Below are 20,567 nucleotides of genomic sequence, written 5' to 3'. Positions count from 1 at the left end.
CAAGTTATTCTCATGCCTCAGCCTCTCAAGTAGCTGGGATTACAGGTGCCCACCACACCTGGCTAATTTTTGTATTTTTAGTAGAGATGGGGTTTCACTATGTTGGCCAGGCTGGTCTCGAACTCCTGACCTCGTGATCTGCCCGCTTCAGCCTCCCAGTGTTGGGATTACAGGCATGAGCCCCCGTGCCTGGCCAAGGCTAGTTCTTTTAATGGTAAGGTACTTGTTTAGTAGAAACTGGGACCCACCTTGTGCAAGAGGTGGGCACAGGTGATTGGCTGTCTTTCTTTACTCCTTCCACTGTCCCCAGTCCACATTCCTTAGATGTTTCCCCTTCTCCCGAAATCAATTCTCCATCTCTTTCTTTCCTCACAACCCAATGTAACTCAGTTTCACTCAGTGGCTCTGGCCCTCCCCTCATAGGAAACATGACAGACGAATATAAAGGTTTAAATGAATGATAAATGCTCAGTGTGCTACTCCTCTGCTAAAAAGAGAAGACCCTGGTTAGTAGAATTTCAGACACCAAGCCAGGCTGCTTGCATAAATAAAATGCAAACTGTTTATCAAGTCTGCTGCGTGTGATCTTGCCCTTCTTTTTTAAATTTTTTACTTTTATTTTTAGTAGAGACAAGAGTCTCACTATGTTACCCATGTTGGTCTCAAACTCCTGGCCTCAACTGATCCTCCCAAAGTGCTCAGATTACAGGTGTGAGCCACCGCGCCCGACTGATCTTACCTTTCTATTCCTTTCCAGCTTCATCCTGTGTTACGTCCCCAAGCTCTCTCATGCCATAGCACACTGATGTCCTTCCTTTCCCTGCAATGGCCCTTTGTGGCTGCTGTTCTCTCTTCTCCCATCTCTCCTTCTTGCCCATGCATCCCTGCTTCAGGGAGGCCCTCCTTGACCTCCCTCCTGATGCCAGCCCATGTACTCCTACTCTTCCTTGTCTCAGCACTGTCTCTTTAATAGCAACAATTACAATTTGGAAGTATTTTTGTGCATTTGTTTACTTGAGTATTTCCAGTCTGTCTCTACTTCTCAATTGCAAAGCCCCTAAACCACCTAGTCCTCCACTCCACCTTACAGTGACCGCACAACACTCAACAAACAAGAGTTAAATGACAAATGAACAGGAGAACCTTTCTAAGGACACCTGTTCTTCAGCCCAGGTGACCGAGGCTTCATCTTCCACCTGTTGCCTCCCAGATATGCACCTGCCGTTCTCTAATCCTGATTCATCCCAGGCTTTGGGTGATTCTTTGTGTTTTTTTTGTTTGTTTGTTTGTTTGTTTGTTTTTTGGAGACAGGGTCTTGCCCTGTCACCCAGGCTAGAGTGCAGTGGCATGAGCATAGCTCACTGCAGCCTCAAACTCCTAGGCTCAAGCGATCTGCCTCAGCCTCCCACATAACTGGGACTACAGGCATGCATCACCATGCCTGGCTAATTCTTTTTATCTTTTGTGTAGACAGGGTCTTGCTATGTTGCCCAAGCTGATCTGGAACTCTTGGGCTCAAGCAATCCTCCTGTCTCGGCCTCCCAAAGCAGTGGGATTACAATTGGGGGCCCTCACGCCTAGACTTCACCCCAGGTTTTTAAAAGACCAGATGGTGAGGATTCACCTCACTGGATAAGGTCTCATGGCCTAGGTTCTAATGATCCATGGCAGAGCGAGCAGATTCCTTTTCTACTGAGAACTGTCCTTGGGAAGCATCAAGCCTCACATTCACGAAGCTCAGCTGTGCCTGGAGGTCCAATCATGATAACTGCAGCCGGGTTCCTCTTTTCAATCCTGCACTTCAGGCTTGTACTCACCACAGCCAGAAAATACCACAGATCTCCCTCAACTGGGCCCTCCTTGATTCAGAATCTGTGTCGATTCTGAAAATGGCCAAGCAAAAGGGGTAACTATGAACTCTGAAAGTGTAAATAACATTTCAGGAGTTTTCATCTCTTAAAAGTATCCGCCATGATCAATGTACTGAAAACTGCTCACTCATCCAAAAACACACCATGGTTCTTGGCCATTTGTCCATTTCGGTTCCCTAGAGGCCACTTTGGGGCAATTTATTAGCTTAGTCTGTGAATGCTTGAAAGTATTCCATTTGGATATTGTAAAGATTTAACAAAATTCTGACCTTTCCTGTAAATAAATTGGTCCTCTTTCTGCCCTCCTAACTCCCCCACCCTGTTTGTTTTCAAGGAGTGAGAATTTATTACTGACCTTGTGTGCCAGCCCTCAGGAGACCAAGGGGGATCAGGAGATGTTTACAAGTTCCCCATACACAGTCCCCCTCTTGTAGTACAATGCTGTAGAAAGAGAGGTCACAGGTGAACGGCACGTGATGCTTTACCAATGCTTTACCAGCTCCAGGCAAACTGTGCCCCTCTACCTAGGCTTGGGCTGGGGGCTCTCCACCCCCACAGTGTCATCAACCCAACGACTGGTCTCCCTCCAGCTTCTGGGCACTTCCACTGTCTTGAGGAACCAGATAGAATTCTTCCTATCTTCCTATCAAGCAGATAAGGAAATCATTGCAAGAATAAACAGCCGAATGCAGTTGTGCTGTTAGTAACCATCAGTCTCATTTGTGGGCTTTAAACTAAACTCTACATCTGTGGGCAGTGTTTAACTCCTGTGGGCACTGCCAAACCAGTGGAGGAATGAGTGCCTGCATATGTCCCTCGGGGCTCAGGAGTTCTCTCTGTTTCTTCAGAGAATTAGAAATGGAGGTAGGATAGTAAAAAGACCACTTTAAAGGGACAGGGCACTGATGGAAGAAAATAACACTGGAGCCTGGAGAGACTAAATGGGAATTGATGCCCTTCATCTCTTCTTCTCCCCATCTAAGGCCACTGCCTCACCGGGGGCACCATCTTCTCATTCCCTGAGCGTGCCGGGCTGTTTGCAGCTACACACTTGCGCTCACATGCCTGCCTCTCCCAGCATGCCCAGGCCCTCTTGGATCCCTCACACCATCACTCCTCTGTACAACCATTCCTGAGCCCTCAGGTTCAGCTGACCACTCCTTCTCTTATGCCCCCACTGGGGTCTGTACAGACTCTTGGCAGAGTGCCAAAACAGTCTGCTGGACTATTTCCTCATACAGTGTCTCCTTCTCTTAGACAGTAAGCATCTTGAAGACAGAGACTATACTTTCTCTCTCCTCAGCACCCACCATAAGGCCTTGCCTGTAATAGGCAAACAAATTCTGAAAGGATGGATGGATGGATGGATGGATGGATGGATGGATGGATGGATAGTAGATGGGTGGGGTGGATGGATGAATGGATAGTTGGGTGGGGTGGATGGATGAATGGATAGTTGGGTGGGCAGATGCATGGATGGATGGATGGATGGGCAGTTGGATGGAAGGATGTTCATATGGATGGATGGATGTGTGGTGGGTGGGTGGATGGATGGATGGATGGATGGATGGGTAGGTGGATAAATGAATGGGTGGTGGATGGATAGATGGATGATGGATGGATGGATGCTTGGGTAGATGGACAGACAGATGATGTGTGGATGGATGGGTGGATGGATGGATGGATGGGCAGATGTATGTATGTATGTTTGTATGGATGGATGGATAAGTGGATGGGTGGATGGATGGATGGATGGATGTGTGGGTGGACAAATGGATGGATGGATGGGTGAGTGGGTAGGTGGATAGATGGATGGGTGGGTGGATAAATAATGGATGATGGATGAATAGATGGATAGACAGATGACAGGTGGATGGATGGAAAAGTGAATGGGTGGAAGAGTGGATGGAATAGATGTATGATGGAAGGATGGATGCTCAGGTAGATGGATAGACAGATGACGGGTGGATGGATGGAAAAGTGAATGGGTGGAAGAGTGGATGGAATAGATGTATGATGGAAGGATGGATGCTCAGGTAGATGGATAGACAGATGATGGGTGAATGGATGGATAGATGGGTGGGTAGGCGGGTGCACAATGGATAGATGAATAAACACATTACACAAATGTCCCCATTATAAAATACAGCCCAAACACTGGGACTTGAGTCTAACATAGACTCACTGGGACTTGAGTCTAAAATAACCTTCCAAAGCACAAAATTTACAACCAGGTCCTGTTTTAGGCCTCATCCATTTAGTTAAAGTTTCTAGGAGGACTGTGGGTGGCTTCTTTTCCATTCTCTTTCTTCTCATCATCTACTCCTTTCCCTCCTGTCAAGCCTGTGAGAGGTTTGCCTTTAGGCTGTTGTCAGTGTCCTTCCTGCCCTTCAATCCTATGAGCCCCACCGCTTTGTCAACCACATTCTGTTCAGTTTGTAATCAAGTCCAAAGAGGACATGCATGCCACAAGGCCCTGTAGTCCAACAGTTAGTATTAGGTATTTACTTTTTGAGCATTTACTCAGCATTTCACAGTAAGCAACGGGATAATTCCCTCAGGTTTCCAATTCCCTCCTTTCTCCTGCAGGGCCCCTTTAGGGAGGGGGATCCTGTGATTTTTTTGTATCTGAGCCCAGGCCCCTTCCAAGAGTCATCAACCAGAGCCTGCTCATCCCCCAGGTCCTCCTCTAAGATTTGTCTGACTTCTCTGTACTCCATCTGCCCACCCTGCAAGGTCATTTCCAGACCATCACTTTCTCAGCAGCTTGCAGAAGCCCTGCCCTTCTGTGTACCGTCATCTCTGTCTCCAAGACACTTCTGCACATTTATTCAGGACATAATCAGCTGGGTCCTTCCATGTCTATCTGGCACTGAGATGTAGCAGAGGCCACTAGGTCTTCATGAAATCCAGGCTCTCCTCTTCTTCTAGGACACACAACTGGACTACATTTCCCACCCTCAACGGCAGTGAGATGTGACAGAGTTCTAGCCAACGCAGTGCATCTCTTCAAGGCCTGGGACATAGACAATTCCCTCTTCCTCCTCCAGGCTTTTTCTCCAAGCTGACAGGATGACGATTGCCCAGACAACCTTGGGAGCTGCGTGTTGAAGATGTTAGAACCACCAGCAGTTTGACTTTCCAGTTAATTGCATGGAGCGGGGACCCTGTACCTTTCTCTGCCCACTCAACAGAAACACCCACCTTGAACTATTATGTGATATACAAATAAACTCCTTTTGTGCTCGAGTCATTATACATAGTGGAGTCTATTTATCATAGCAGCAGTATTCTTTCTACCACAACTCCTAACTTAATCCTGTTTGAATTTAAAATTTGTGTGAAATACACACATACCCTCAGTTCCTTCATTTTGCTGACCCGTGACCTTGGCCTGCCCTTATCTTTAGCCATTCACTCCCAGGGCTATCTGAGCCCTCATCTCCTCACCACATCATCAAGATGCGATGAGTCACCCTCTTCATTCACAGCTGGGCCCCCATGGTCCATTTCCTGGACCACTCTCACCAGCAGCATCATTCTGCTACTCTTACCCTGCAACCTCCCAATCCTGGGGCAGCCCTAAAATTCACTATTCCCTCACCACTTCTATGGGAGCAGCCACAGAACACTCATACTGTATTAAAGATTGGGACAAAAAGAAGTCATGATATCAGAAAGACACCTGCACTCATATGTTTATTGCAGCACAAGTCACAATTGCAAAAATATGGAACCAGCCTAAGTGCCCACTGACCAATGAGTGGATAAAGAAAATGTGGTACATATGCACCATGGAATACTACTCAGCCATAAAACAGAATGATAAAGAATGATATAATATCTTTTGCAGTAACTTGGATGGAGCTGGAAGCCATTATTCTAAGTGAAGTAACACAAGAGTGGAAAACCAAACACTGTATGTTCTCACTTATAAGAGGGAGCTAAGCTATGAATACACAAAGGCATACAGAGTGATATAATGGACTTTGGAGACTCAGAAGAAGGAGGGTGGGAATGGGGCTAGGCATAAAAAAAAACTACACGTTAGGTACAATGTACACTCCTTGGGTGACGGGTGCACTAAAATTTCAGACTTCACCACTATACAATTCATCTATGTAACCAAAAACCACTTGTATCCCAAAAGCTATAGAAATTTTAAAAAGAAAATTCTTTTAAAAACAAACTGGGACAGATCACTCCAGAAGAGCTTCCCCCGAAGACTTCCCACTGGTCCTTGATCTGGCCACCCTCTCATGCCTCTCAGCAGCTGTCACCACCATTGCCATGCTTCCTGGGTCATCCTCAATCATGTTCTCATGAGCTCAGTCTGGCTGGAGAGCCCAGTGCTGAATGAGGAATCACAAATGGAATAAGGATTTGTAGCAGAGCATCACACACACCCCTCTTTTCTCCTTCCCTAGGTCTCACAGGAAGAGGTCAGCCCATTCAAGGATTATTCCCAAATCCATGCTGTTTCCCACCCCGGCCTGCTCCCAGATCTCAAAGTCTTCCTCTCCACCTCTCAGTCCCTTGAGCTTGGAAACCTCCTCCAGCCGTTCCCATCTCCCTGACCCTGTGCTCCTCACCACGATTGCCCTGCCTTGCTGTTCCTACACGGTTAAGCTTCAGGAATGGGTAGCGTACACTCCTGGCCTCCACTTCCTCAACTTCCACTCCCATTTGCTTCTCAACCCACTACAGTTGGCCTCTTCCCCTGACTCCATTAGAAAAGCTTGGACAAACAGCATGCTAATTGGAAGCTAATGCACACTTTGTGATCTTTATTTTAACTGAGCTCATTGTGATACTTAACATTATTGCCTCTACCTTTTTTCTTCCGAATTCCCCTCCCTTGCTTCTGTGGTGCCTTTTTTTCTGGCTCTCTTCATGCTTTTATGACTCTTCTTTCTAAACATTCATTGAGTTCCTCTTACCCAGTCTTAAATATCAATGATCCTTGAGGTAGTCTCCTAAGCCTCTTTCTCTGCCATGGTTTCAACAACCAATTAAATGTTTCTAACTTCCAAAGCTTTATTCCTGACTCTTTCCACACTTCATTCATTCATTCATTCATTCATTCATCCAGCAAGGTTACATTAAGTGCCTTCTATGTGCCAAGGGATATGATAGTAAAAAAACCTACAACACCTCTGCCCTCATGGAAGTTACCTTCTACAAGGGGGTAGCCATTTAATTAATGGGGAAAGAAACAAATACAAAGGATAACTTCAGATTGTGGTCAGTGCCATCAAGGAAATAAACAGAGGATAGAGAGGTGGAAAGGCACTTTAGACAGAGTGGTCTAGGAAGGTCTTTCTGGGGAGCTGACATTAAGGTAGAGATTTAGTCCCAAGAGCAAAAATCTGACTTTGCCTCTGGAGGGAAAATTCTGGACTTAGCCTCAGGCAGCAGAGTTCTAGACTTAGCCTCTGGAGGAAGTAGCAGAACGTGGTGTCTGGGAGCTAAGTTCAGGACTTCATGTCTGGAAAAAGATATTGGGGCTTCAATTCAATTTTTGCAGCAAAGTTTCTGACTCAATGTGTTAATTAAAAGGGGAGACTTAGTCTTTGGACTAAGATGAGAAGGAGGAAGCCATCTGGGAGAAGAGAGTTTATGTAAGAGAAAACAAAAACATGGGAAGACTGAGATTAGGATGAGGTGGAGTGTTTTGGGAACAGAAAGGAGTCTAGTGTGACTGGAGAACTGTGAGCAAGAGAGAGTGATAGACATGAGCGTGGCCCTTTAAAAACCGTGCCACAAATTCTTTGGCATCCTCCTAATGAAAGGTGGGGTCTACATGCCCTCCCTTTGAATTCGGGTGGGCTTCTGGCTGCTTTAACAAGTAGAGTATGACAGAAGAGATGCCTCCCAAGGACAGGTCACAGAAAGCATGGTCTGAGTTCAGACACAGGTGTGGGAAATCCAGCTACCCTAATGCCACCATGCTGTAAAGAAGCTGAAGCCATGGAGAGACCAATATAGGAATTCCAGCAGAGTCCCCCCAAGCCCAGCCTTCCTGCCATGGTGCCAAGGTGACAGACGTATGAGTGAGAAAGACTCTGGAGGACTCCACCCCGGTTGTTCAAGTCACCCAAAGCCATTCAAGTTTTCCCAGATACGGCCCTAGACATCGTGGAGCAGAGACAACATATCCCTGCTCTACTGTGTTCAAATCCCTGATCCACAGGATCCATGAGCACAGTAAGACTGTTGTTGGTCTTTGCCACTATATTTTGGGGCTGTTTGTTACACAGTAACATCTGCTTTGTACAACCGAAGTTAAAGCAGCAGGCAGGGACCACATCTACAGGACTGTGGGCCATGGAAACAGATTCGGATTTTATTCTATCTTTAAAACGAAACCATTTAAGCATTCTAATCGGGGACAACAAAATCTGACCAATACTTTTTATATATTATTCCAGCTGTAGTGTGGTGGTGCAAGGGTCAAAGAGAGGCAACCTGTAAGAAGGTGAGAGTGGATTGTGGCTAGGACCAGGGCAAGGGCACTCGAGATAAATGGACAGATGTGTCATTTATGTTGGAGGCAATAATAACAGCTACCACTTTTGCAGCAATTACTGGGCCAGGCATTGTTCTCAGTGCTTTGCAAGTATTAACTCTGGTTAAGCCTCAGAATACATTTAATCCTCACAACAACTCTGTGAGGTAGAGTGGAAACAAAGTGAGATTAAGGAACTTTCCCCAGGACCCAAAACTCACACGTGGCAGAGCCAGGAATCAAGCCCTGCAGTCTGACCAGTGTGTGTCCTTCCTCTTATCCACTCTTGTTTTTGCTGCCAATAAAAGTCACTAATAGATTGGATGTGGAGTAAGTAGGAGAAAACTATCAAGTGTGAACTCCAGATATGGGGATTGAATCAAGGTGAATGGTGGTATGTAAATAAAACTATAATATCAAGTGTGAACTCTAGATTTGGAAATTGATTCAAAGTTGAATGGTGGTATATTAACGCAGGGGTCCTCAACCCCTGGGCTGCAGACCAGTACCCGTCCGTGGCCTGTTAGGAACTGGGCCTCACAGTAGGAGGTGAGCAGCAAGTGAGCCAGCATTACCGCCTGAGCTCCACCTCCTGTCAGATCAGCTGGACAGTAGATTTTCACAGGAGCTCGAACCCTACTGTGAACTGCACATGGGAGGGATATAGGTTGCATGCTCTTTATGAGAATCTGACGAAGGCCCTGATGATCTGAGGTGGGACAGTTTCATCCCAAAACCATCCCCCAGTCCCTCTTTCCATGGAAGAATGGTCTTCTATGAAACTGGTCCATGGTGCCAAAAAAGTTGGGGACTGCTGTATTAATGGATGAAAGAAAGACCAAGTGAGTAGTGGGGTGAAGTGGGGGTGTGGGATTATGGGGGAGCTGATCAGGATTTCCACTCGGTTAGGGGGATGGTTTCCATTGGGGCCATGGTAATTTGAGATGCCTTTAAGATATCCAAGTGGAAATAATAAGGCACTCAAGTGAGAAGTTGGGGCTTAAGATGTGAATTTAGGAACATCCACTCATGGATGGTAATTAAGTCAAATAATTCTGTGACACCAGCTGAGGAGGAGGTAATGATGGAGGGAAGAGGGTCAGTCCTGATACCTCTGATTCAACTAAAGAAAGGGTGGTCTGCAAAGAAGACTCGGAAGGAGTGGCCAGAGAGAGGCAGAGTAGCATGTATTGGACACCAAGAATGGAGAGTACTTCAAGAAAGCAGGAGTGGTTGTCCGAGGCTGCTGACAGGCAACTGGATATAACCACTCCCACATCCCATGGGCATCAACTCAGAAATGCCCAATGACCAACCCTAGTAGAGTCTTGCATTTCTCACACTCACCCCCCTCCCATCCCTCCCCCTGCTTCTTTCAAGGCTGCTGAGGGCAGGTAGAGGGTGAGATAATGGATGTGGCAGCAACTGTGTAGTGTAAGGTACCATTAATAACTGTGGACAGCTTCTCTCTTACAACTTCCCTTCCTCTAGCTCAATTTAAATTCTTCTTTAGACTTGGAGGCCTGACAAACACTCATCATATGATTAATGATGTTTCTTTCCTTTCTGGTTGGAAAATGGGTGGAATCAGCACTTTGTAACTGCTGGTGATTATACCTACATAGATCATACTAATGTCTGCATGCACCTTTACTAAAAGGATAAAATTATACATATTGCAAAGACAGAGAAAGACAGAGGATGTTAGTGATTGGAAAATACCAGTAGGATATCTCCCTCTGCCCAAAAATGATGGCTGCTAACCGTTTTAATGCTTCTATTAAAGCATAGAGATGAACCTGGTTCAAGTGAGATATTGGGTATCACCAAGACCCACTATTTCTGCTTGGGAGAGAGGAAGCCCTTGAATCCTTCACCTAGAAGTTCTCATGGGGTGCAGCCCACAGAGCCTGGCTGTGAGCTGTGAGCTGTGAGCTGTGGACAAACTCATTTATGTGTGCCTTCAACATCAAGTAAATGGAGGTCCAGACCTTCCCAGACCTGCAGATAGGTGCATCCCACCAGCAGAGGGCTGCAATCATTGTAATAAAAGCTAAATGTTATCTTAAATAGAGAATAAAGTGAAAATAAATCCTTTGATTGGGCTCTGTCTAAAAGTATTCTAAGGCTTGTCTTATTCCTCATTCTGTAAATAATCCATGGAAGGCTTGACCTGGAGAATGGAAATATACCCTGTTTTGTGAAAGTTCTAAACATGCAGCCCCTGACACCCAGGTTCAGGCAGAGTGAGCTGCCAAGGCCGTCGGGCATGGTCGCGTCTGCTCCTGATTAATGATTACACCCTGTCTTCTGCTAAACCAACTCTGCTTAGCATATCTGCATTATTTCTTTTAACAGATTATCTCCCATGGACTAGCCATGGCAGAGCTGGGATGTGAGGCAAAGGAAAGTGGAGGAAGGACTTTTGTGCAATGTTTCAGCTCAGCATGATGAGATGGGAACGTGGTCTCCAGGTGTGGTTGATGAGTTTAGGAATGAGCAGTGGGATTACTGAGACATCACAGGGGGCTCCTCCCTGCAACCCTGACTTCCTACTGAAACTTGCTGAATTTAATACAAGCCAGAGTATAAAAGATCTTGGGGTAGTTAGAGGGAACCTTGAGAAGCATGACTTCAAAGCAAGAAACCATCAAGGAAAAGATCAATAGAGCTGATGATATAGAAAATTTAAATGTCTTAATATACATAAAATTTAAAAGTAGATGATAAATTAAGAAATAAATATTTGAAACCTATGAGTTAATATCCTTAATTGTTTGTGAATCATAAAGATGAACATTCCAAATTACTTAAAGAACTAAGAAAAGCACATGAACCAGCCACTCATAAAAAAAAGAAATTAAATGCTCAATAAATACAAGAAAATATGTTTAACTTTACTAAAGGACAATTTTTAAAAATTGAGATCTTATATTTTAGATGCTAAATAGATGGAGCCTGGAAAGATTGAAAATACTGTACTAAGTATTAACCAAAGTGTGAAGCAATGGGCTCTCTCATTTCTTTCACAAGAATGTAAATTGGTACAATCTTTGTGGAAGGAAATATGATTAAAATTTTTAATGTGCATAATTCTTGATACATAAGTTTCTTTTCTATAAATTTATTGTAAGGAAATAATGGGCAAATATTCATGTTTATGAATGTTCTTCATAGCACTACTAGAAATAGTTTAGGCCAGACGTGGTGGCTCACACCTGTAATCCTAGCACTTTGGGAGGTGGAGGCAAGCGGATTGCCTGAGCTCAGGAGTTCGAGACCAGCCTGGGCAACACGGTGAAACCCCAACTCTACTAAAATACAAAAAATTAGCCAGGCATGGTGGCGTGCGCTTGTAGTCCCAGTTACTCGAGAGGCTGAGGCCAGAGAATTTCTTGAACCCGGGAGGCGGAGGTTGCAGAGAGCTGAGATGGCGCCACTGCACTCCAGTCTGGGAGACAGAGCGAGACTCCGTCTCAAAAAATAAATAAATAAATAAATAAATAAATAAATAAATAAATAAATAAATAGTTTTTAAAATAGTAAAAACAATGGAGAATTGTTTAAATTCATGGTTCATCTAACCATATAACTATTAATTTTTTTAATGTGTGCAACATAGTATTAAATACAAAAAGCAAGATACAACAGAGTTTATACATTAGGATCCCATCTTTTTAAATTAATAGAATTTATTTTTTAGAGCAGTTTAGGTTCACAGAAAAAGAGCAGAAAGTAACAAGATTCCCATATATCCCTTTCTCCCCCCACCACAAGGCAAACACTGTTTCTCCTATTACTAATATATTAACATCTTGCATTAGTGTGATACATATGTTACAAGTGATGAGCCAATATAGTTACATTATTATTCACTGAAGTCCACAGTTTACATTAGGGCTCACTCTTGGGTGTTTGTATATTCTATGGTTTTAAAAAGGTAATAAGATGTATCCACCACCACAGTATCTTGCAGAAGAGTTTCACTGTCCTAAAAATCCCCTGTGCTCTACCTACTATTGCTCTCTTCCACTCACCCCTTCCCCAAGCCCATGGCAAACACTGATCTTTTTAGTGACTCCACAGTTTTGCCTTTGCCAGAATGTCATAGAGTTGGAATCACATTATGTAGCCTTTTCGGATAGGCTTCTTTCACTCAGCAATAAATACTTAAGGTTCCTTCGTTTCTTTTCATGGCTTGTAGCTCATTTCTTTTTATCACCTAGTAATATTCCATTGTCTGAATGTACCACAGGTTGTTTATCCATTCACCTACTCAAGGACATCTTGGTAGATTTCTAGTTCTTGCAATCATGAATAAAGCTGCTATAAACATTTCTGTAGAGATTTTTGTTAGAAATAAGTTTTCATCTCCTTTGAATAAATACCAGGGAGTATGATTGCAGGATCATACGGTAAGATAATATTTAGTTTTGTAATGTACTGCCAAACTGTCTTCCAAAGTGGCTGTACCATTTTGCATCCTCACCAGCAATGAATGAGAGTTCCTGTTGCTCCACATCCTCACAAGCATCTGGTGTTAGGATGTAGAGGGACAGGAACTCTCCATTGCTGGTGAGGATGAAATGAGATGCCACTACACATGAAAATCCAGGATGAATGTTGGCCATCCTAACAGGTGTGTAGTGGTATCTCATTGTTGCTGGGTTTGTTTGTTTGTTTGTTTGTTTTAAAAAGAGTCTTCTTTGTCACCCAGGCTGGAGTGCAATGGTGTGATCTTGGCTCACTGCAACCCCCACTTCCCAGGTTCAAATGATTCTCATGCCTCAGGCTCCTGAGTAGCTGGGATTATAGGCATGTACCACAATGCCTGGCTTTTTTTTTTTTTTTTTTTTTTTTGTATTTTTAGTAGAGACAGGGTTTTGCCATGTTGGCCAGGCTGGTCTGAAACTCCTGGCCTCAAATGATCCACCTACCTCACCTCCCAAAGTTCTGGGATTACAGGCATAAGCCACCATGCCTGTTCTAATTGTTGTTTTAATTTGCAATTCCCTGATGACATATGACATAGAGAACCTTTTCACATGCTTATTTGCCATTAGTACATCTTCTTTGGTGAGGTGTCTCTTAAGATCTTTGGCCCACTTTTTTATTGGGTGTTTGTTTTCTTGTTGTTGGGTTTTAAGAATTCTTTGTATATTTTGGATAACAGTTCTTTACCATATGTGTGTCTTTTGCAATTTTTTTCCTCCCAGTCTCTGGCTTATCTTTTCATTCTCTTGACTGTGTCTTTCACAGAGCAGAAGTTTTTTACTTTTGAAGTAAAAGGTTTTTTACTTTTGAAGTCCAGCTTATCAATTATTTTTTTCATGGACCATGCTTTTGGTGTTGTATCTAAAAAGTCATCTTCTATGTTATATTCTAGGAGTTTTATAGATTTCCATTTTCCATTTAGGTCTATGATGTATTCTGAGTTAATTTTCCTGAAAGATGTGAGGTCTGTGTCTAGATTTATGTTTTTGCATGTGGTTGGCCAGCTGTTCCAGCATCATTTGTTGAAAAGGCTGTATTTTCAACACTGAATTGTCCTTGTTCCTTTATCAAGGATATGTCAACTATATCTGTGTGGGTCCCCTTCTGGGCTCTCTGCTCTCTTCCCTTGATCTGTTTATCTACCACACTGTCTTGGCAACTGTAGCCTTACAGTAAGTTTTGAAGTCAGATGGTATCTAACTTGTTTTTCTCCTTCAATTTCGTTTTGCCTATTCTGAACTCCTTTGCTTCTCCATATAAACTTTAGATTCAGTTTGTTGATGTCTACTAACAACTTGCTGGCATTTTGATTGTATCTAATGTGTGGATCAAACCGGGAAGATCATGACAATCCATCTATCTATGAACACAGAAAATCTTTCTGTACATATATACATATTGTTAGATTTATAACTAAGTATTTTTTTGTACACAATAGTATGTTTTTAATATAAATTCTAATTGTTCATTGGTAGTATATACAAAAGCAGCTGACTTTTGTATAATAACCTTATATCCTACAATCTTGATATAATCATTTAATAGTTCCAGGAGATTTTAATGTTGTTGATTCTTTGGGATTTATTACATAGACAATTATATATAAAAATGTGTGTGTATGTACGTGTGTATATACTATACGTATAATACATGTATATGTATATATAGTATATGTGTATATACGCTAATATATATAACTACATATACAACTACTACATATACAAGTATACATACAATTTTTTTTTCACTGTCACCCAGGCTGACAATCATGGCTCACTGCGACCTCTGTCTCCCAGGCTCAAGCAATCCTTCCAACTCATCCTCCCTTGTAGCTGGGACTACAGGTGCATGCCCCCCAACCAAGCTAATTTTTTGTATTTTTTTGTAGAGATGAGGTTTCGCCATGTTGCCCAGGCTGGTCTCAAACTCCTTGACTCAAGCTATCCACCTGCCTCGGCCTCTAGGATTACAGGCATGAGCCACTGCACCAAGCCTTTCCATATATTTAGATCTTCTTTGATTTTGTGCATAGGGAATTGTAGGTTTCCTCATACAGATCTTATACATATTCTGTTAGATTTATATCTAATTTTTTTGGTGTTAACATAAACAATAGTATGTTTTTAATGTAAATTCTAATTGTTCATTGCTGGTATATAGAAAACCAATTGGCTTTTGTATAATAACCTTATATCCTACAATCTTGATATAATCATTTACTAGTTCCAGGAGTTTTTATTGTAGTTGATTCTTTGGGATTTATTACATAGGCAGTGATGTCATATGCAAACAAAGTTTTATTTCTTCCTTCCTAATCTATATACCTTTTTTTTTCTTTTCTTGCTTCTTGTATTACCCAGGATTTCAGTGCAATGTTAAATACAAGTGCTAAGAAGGGAAATCGTTGGCCTTTTCCTATTGTTAGCAGGAAAGTTTATGGTTTCTCACCATGAATATGATGTTAGACATTTTTGTAGATCTTCTTTATCAAGTTGAGAAAGTTTCCTTATATACTTAGTTTTCTGAGAGTATTTATCACTAATAGATGTTGAATTTTGTTGATAGTTTTACTACATCTACTGGTATAATCATGTGATCTTTTTCTCTTCTTTAGCCTGCTGATGTGATTGTACTAATTGATTTTGAATGTTGAACCACTCTTGTAAACCTGGAATAAAACCCTCTGGTTCTAATGTTGAAACTCTTTGTATACATTGTTGCATTTTATTTGTTAATATTTTTGAGGATTTTTACATTTATATTCATTAGAGATAGTGGTCTATGGATTTCTTTTCTTACAATGCCTTTGTCTGGTTTTGGTATTAGGGTAATTTTGGCCTCATAGAATGAATTAGGAGGTATCCTCACTGCTTCTGTTTTCTGGAAGAGATTATAGAGAATTGGTATAATTTTCTCCTTAATTATTTGGTTGATCAAGATGGATAAAACACTTACATGTAAAACCCAAAACTACAAAACCCTGGAAGACAACCTATACAACACCATTCTGGACATAGGAACTGGCAAAGATTTCATGACGAAGATGCCAAAAGCAAACACAACAAAAGCAAAAATTGATATATGGGATGGAATTAAACTTAAGAGTTTCTGCAGAGCAAAAGAAACTATCAACAGAGTAAACAGACAACTTACAGAATGGGAAAAAATATTTGCAAACTATGCATCTGGCAAAAGTCTAATACACAGCATCTATAAAGAACTTAAACAAATTTACAAAAAAAAAAAACCTATTAAAAACCGGGCAAAGGACATGAACAGACACTTTTCAAAAGAAGACATACAGGCAGCCAAAAAGCATGTGAAAAAAAGCTCAGTATCTCTGATCACTAGAGAAATGCAAATTAAAACCACAATGAGATACCATCTCACATCAGTCAGAATGGCTATTATTAAAAAGCCAAAAAATGGCCAGGCATCATAGCTCATGCCTGTAATCCTAGCACTTTGGGAGGCCGAGGCGGGTGGATCACGAGGTCAGGAGCTCAAGACCAGCCTGACCAAGATAGTGAAACCCCGTCTCTACTAAAAATACAAAAATTAGCCGGGCGTGGTGGCGGGCATCTGTAACCCCAGCTACTCGGAGGCTGAGGCAGAGAATTTCTTGAACCCAGAAAGCAGAGGTTGCAGAGATCGTGCCACTGCACTCCAGCATGGGTGACATAGCGAGACTCCATCTCAAAAAAAAAAAAAAAAGCCCAAAAATAACAGGTACTGATGAGGTTGTGGAGAAAATGAAACACTTATGCACTGTTGGTGGGAGTATAAATTAGTTTAATTAGTGTAGAAAGTAGTGTGGTCATTCCTCAAAGAACTAAAAATAGAACTACCGTTCGACCCAGCAATCCCACTACTGGGTATATACCCAAAGGAATATAAATTGTTCTACCATAAAGACACACGCATGTGTATATTCGTTGCAACACTATTCAAAATAGCAAAGACCTGGAATCAACCTAAATAACCACTGTAGATTGGATAAAGACAATGTGGTATATATATCATGGAATACTATGCAGTCATAAAAAAGAACAAGATCATGTCCTTTGCAAGAACATAAATGAAGCTGGAAGACATCATCCTCAGCAAACTAACAGAGGAACAGAAAACCAAATATTGCATATTCCCACTTATAAGTGGGAGCTAAGTGATGAAAACACATGGACACAAAGAGGGGAACCACAGACACTGTGGCCTACTTAAGGATGGAGGGTGGGAGGAGGAGAGAGGATCAGAAAAAAATAAGTATAGGGTACTAGGCTTAGTACCTGGGTGATGAAATAATCTGTACAACAAACCCCCCACGACATAAGTTTACCTATATAACAAACCTGGACATGTACCCCTGAACCTAAAATAAAAGTTTAAAAAATTATTTGGTTGAATTCACCAGTGAATGAATCTGGGCCTGGTGCTTTCGGTTTTGGAAGGTTATTTTCTATTCTATTTCTTTAATAGCACTAGGTCTATTCCGATTATCTATTTCTTCTTGTGTGAGTTTAGGTAGATTGTGAATTTCAAAGAATTGGCCAATATCATTTACATTATCAAATTTGTGGACATAGAGTTGTTCATAATCTTCCTTTATTACCCTTTTCATGTCCATGGGATCAGCACTGATGGCCTGTCTTTCATTTCTGATATTAGTAACTTGTGTCTTCTCTCCTTTTCTTAGCCTAGCTAGAGTTATATCAAATGCTATGGTTTGAATGTTTGTCCCTTCTCACATGAAACTTCATCCTCAGTGCAGCAATGTTGAGAGGTAGAATCTTTGGAAGGTGACTGGGTCATGAAGGCTCTGCACTCATGAATGGATTAATTCATTCACAGATTAACCAATTAATGGGTTATTGAGGGAGTGGGCTACTTATCACAAGAGCGGGTCTGTTATAAAAGCCAGTTTGGCAGTCTCTTGTAAGCACTCTCACAGGTGATACCCTGCACCTCCTCAGAACTCTGCAGAGAAGACCCACCAGCCAGAAGGCCCGCACCAGAAATAACACATGGACTTCGGACTTCCCAGCCTCCAGACCTGTAGGAAATAACTTTCCTTTCTTTATAAATTACCCAGTCTCAGCTATTCATTTATAGCAACAGTAAGTGGACTGAGACATCAATTGTACCGATCTTTTCAAAGAATCAGCTTTTGGTTTTATTTTCTCTTTTGATTTCCTGTTTTCAATGCCATTGATTTCTGCTCTAATTATTATTATTTCTTTTCTTCTGTTTACTTTGAATTTAATTTGCTCTTCTTTGTCTAGTCTCCTAAAGTGGAAGTTTAGATTATTGATATTAGATATTTCTTCTTTTCTAATATATGCGTTTAATGGTATAAATCTCTCATTAAGCACTGTTTTTGCTGTGGTCCACAAATTTTGATAAGCTGTATTTTCATCTTCTCATAGTTAAAAAATATTTTTAAAATTTCTTTTGAGATTTCTTCCTTGGCCCATGTGCTATTCAAACATATATTGTTTAGGCTGTGTGCTGTGGCTCACACCTGTAATCCCAATGTTTTGGGAGGCTGAGACAGGAGGATTGCTTGAGCCTAAGTGTTTAAGACCAGCATTGGCAACATAGTGAGACCCCATCCCTACAAAAAATTTAAAAATTAGCCAGGCATGGTAGCATGCCTCTGTGGTCCCAGCTACTCAGGAGACTGAGGCAGGAAAATTGCTTGAGCCCAGGAGTTCAAGGATGCCGTAAGCTATGATTATGCCACTACACTCCAGCCTAGGAGACAGAGCAAGACCTCATTTCTAAAAATAAAATACAATAAAAGTATACTCTTAAAGTATTTGGGGATTTTCCAGCTATCTTCCTGTTATTGATTTCCAGTTTAAGTTCACTGTGGTCTGAGAGCTTACTTTGTATGAGTTTTATTCTTTTAAATGTGTTAAGGGTGTGTTTTATGGCCTGGAATGGTGAATGTTCCATGTCCCATGTAAGCTTGAGAAGAATGTGAATTCTGCTGTTGCTGGGTGATGTCTAATATAAATTTCAATTAGATCCATTTAGTTGATGGTGTTAGTTCTGTTATGTCCTTACTGATTTTCTGTCTGCTGGATCTGTCAGTTACTGACAGAGGGGTGTTGAAGTCTATAACTATACTAGCAGATTTGTTTATATCTCCTTGAAGTTCTATCAGTTTTTGCCTCATGTATTTTGATGCTCTGTTGTTAGGCACATATACAGTAAAGATTGTTATATCTTGTTGGAGAATTGACTTCTTTATCATTATGTTGTGCCCCTCTTTACCCCTGATAATTTTCCTAGCTCTGAAGTCTACTTTGTCATAAATTAATATAGCTATTCTAACTTTCCTTTGATTTGTGTTACATGGTGTGATAGTAGAGTGGGGCTGTCAACTTGACTGGATTAAAAGATACTCAGATAGCTGGTAAAGGATCAATTATTCTCAGTGCATCAGTAGGCACTGAGACCATCCCTCTTCTGCTCAAAGGGTTTGGCTTTTGATTAGAATAATTGGGTTGCCCCAGGTATGTCTATGAAGGTGTATCTGGGGGAGATTAGTGTGTGAGTCAGTGGACAAAGTGGGGAAGATCCAGATGTAATGTGAGTGGGCACCATCCAATTGACTGGGGGCCTGGATGGAAGGCAGAGGAAGGGTAAACTCTCTCACTTCCAGAGCCAAGATATCCATTTTCTCCTGCCCTTGGGTGTCAGAACTCTGAGTTCTCCAGCTCTTGTGCTCTGGGACTTACACCAGACCCCCTCTCCCCACCAGCTCTCAGGCCTTTGGCTCAGACTGAGAGCTATGCCATAGGCATCCTTGCATCTGAGGCCTTCAGACTTGCACTGAGCCAGCTACCAGCTTCCCTGGTTCTCCAGCTTGCAGACAGTCTATCATGGGAATTCTCAGCCTTAATAACAGAGTGAGCTAATTCCTCTAATAAGCCACTTGTCATCTATCAGTCTATCTATCTCCCATCAGTCTGCATTTCTGGAGAACCCTGACTAAAAGACATGACATATCTTTCTCCATCCTTTTAATCTATCTGTATTTCTATATTTAGGGTGGGTTTCTTGTACACAGCATATAGTTACATCTATTTTGCTTTAATTCACTCTGACAATCTCTATCTCTAAACTGGTGTATTTACCATTAAGATTTAAGTGATTATTGATAGTTGGATTAATATCTTCTATGCTTGTTACTATTTTATATTTTTGTCCTTGTTCTTTGTTTCTTTCTTGTCTTTCATTCTTTTTCTGCCTTCTGTCATTTTAATTGATTACTTTATGTAACTCCATTTTCTCACCTCTCAAAAAATCAATTATGTCCTTTTTTAGCTTTTTCTGGTCATTGCCCTTGAGTTTGCAGTATACATTTACAAGTCCATGTTCAAATTACACTATACCACTTCATCGCAGGTGATGCACATACCTTACAGCAGAGAATTCCCAATGCCCCCATCCCTTGTAATGTTACTTTTCTTTCTTTAATTTATCCATAAGCTATAACTACCTAATACATTATTGTTGTTTCTGTTGTTATTTTGGACAAACAGGTATCTGTTGGGTCAATTAAAAATTTAAAAAATACTTTATTTACTTTATTTTACCTTCATTTATTTCTCTCTAACACTCTTCCTTTCTTTAAGTAGATCCAACTCTCTTTTTATGTCATTTTCCTTCTCTCTGAGGAATTTTTT

The 20,567-nt window shown here is 41.6% G+C and overlaps 1 protein-coding gene across 1 annotated transcript in view; it reads right to left on the bottom strand.

Annotated features, from left to right (window-relative positions):
• Positions 1-20,567, bottom strand: part of DPYSL2 (dihydropyrimidinase like 2) — a 143,581-nt gene that overhangs the window by 87,211 nt on the left and 35,803 nt on the right. The window lies entirely within an intron of this gene.

The sequence above is a fragment of the Gorilla gorilla genome, chromosome 7, assembly GCF_029281585.2.
Source record: "Gorilla gorilla gorilla isolate KB3781 chromosome 7, NHGRI_mGorGor1-v2.1_pri, whole genome shotgun sequence".
Lineage (NCBI taxonomy): Eukaryota > Metazoa > Chordata > Mammalia > Primates > Hominidae > Gorilla > Gorilla gorilla.
Note: the sequence above shows the minus strand (reverse complement) of the source record. Positions and strands in the feature narration are given on the sequence as shown.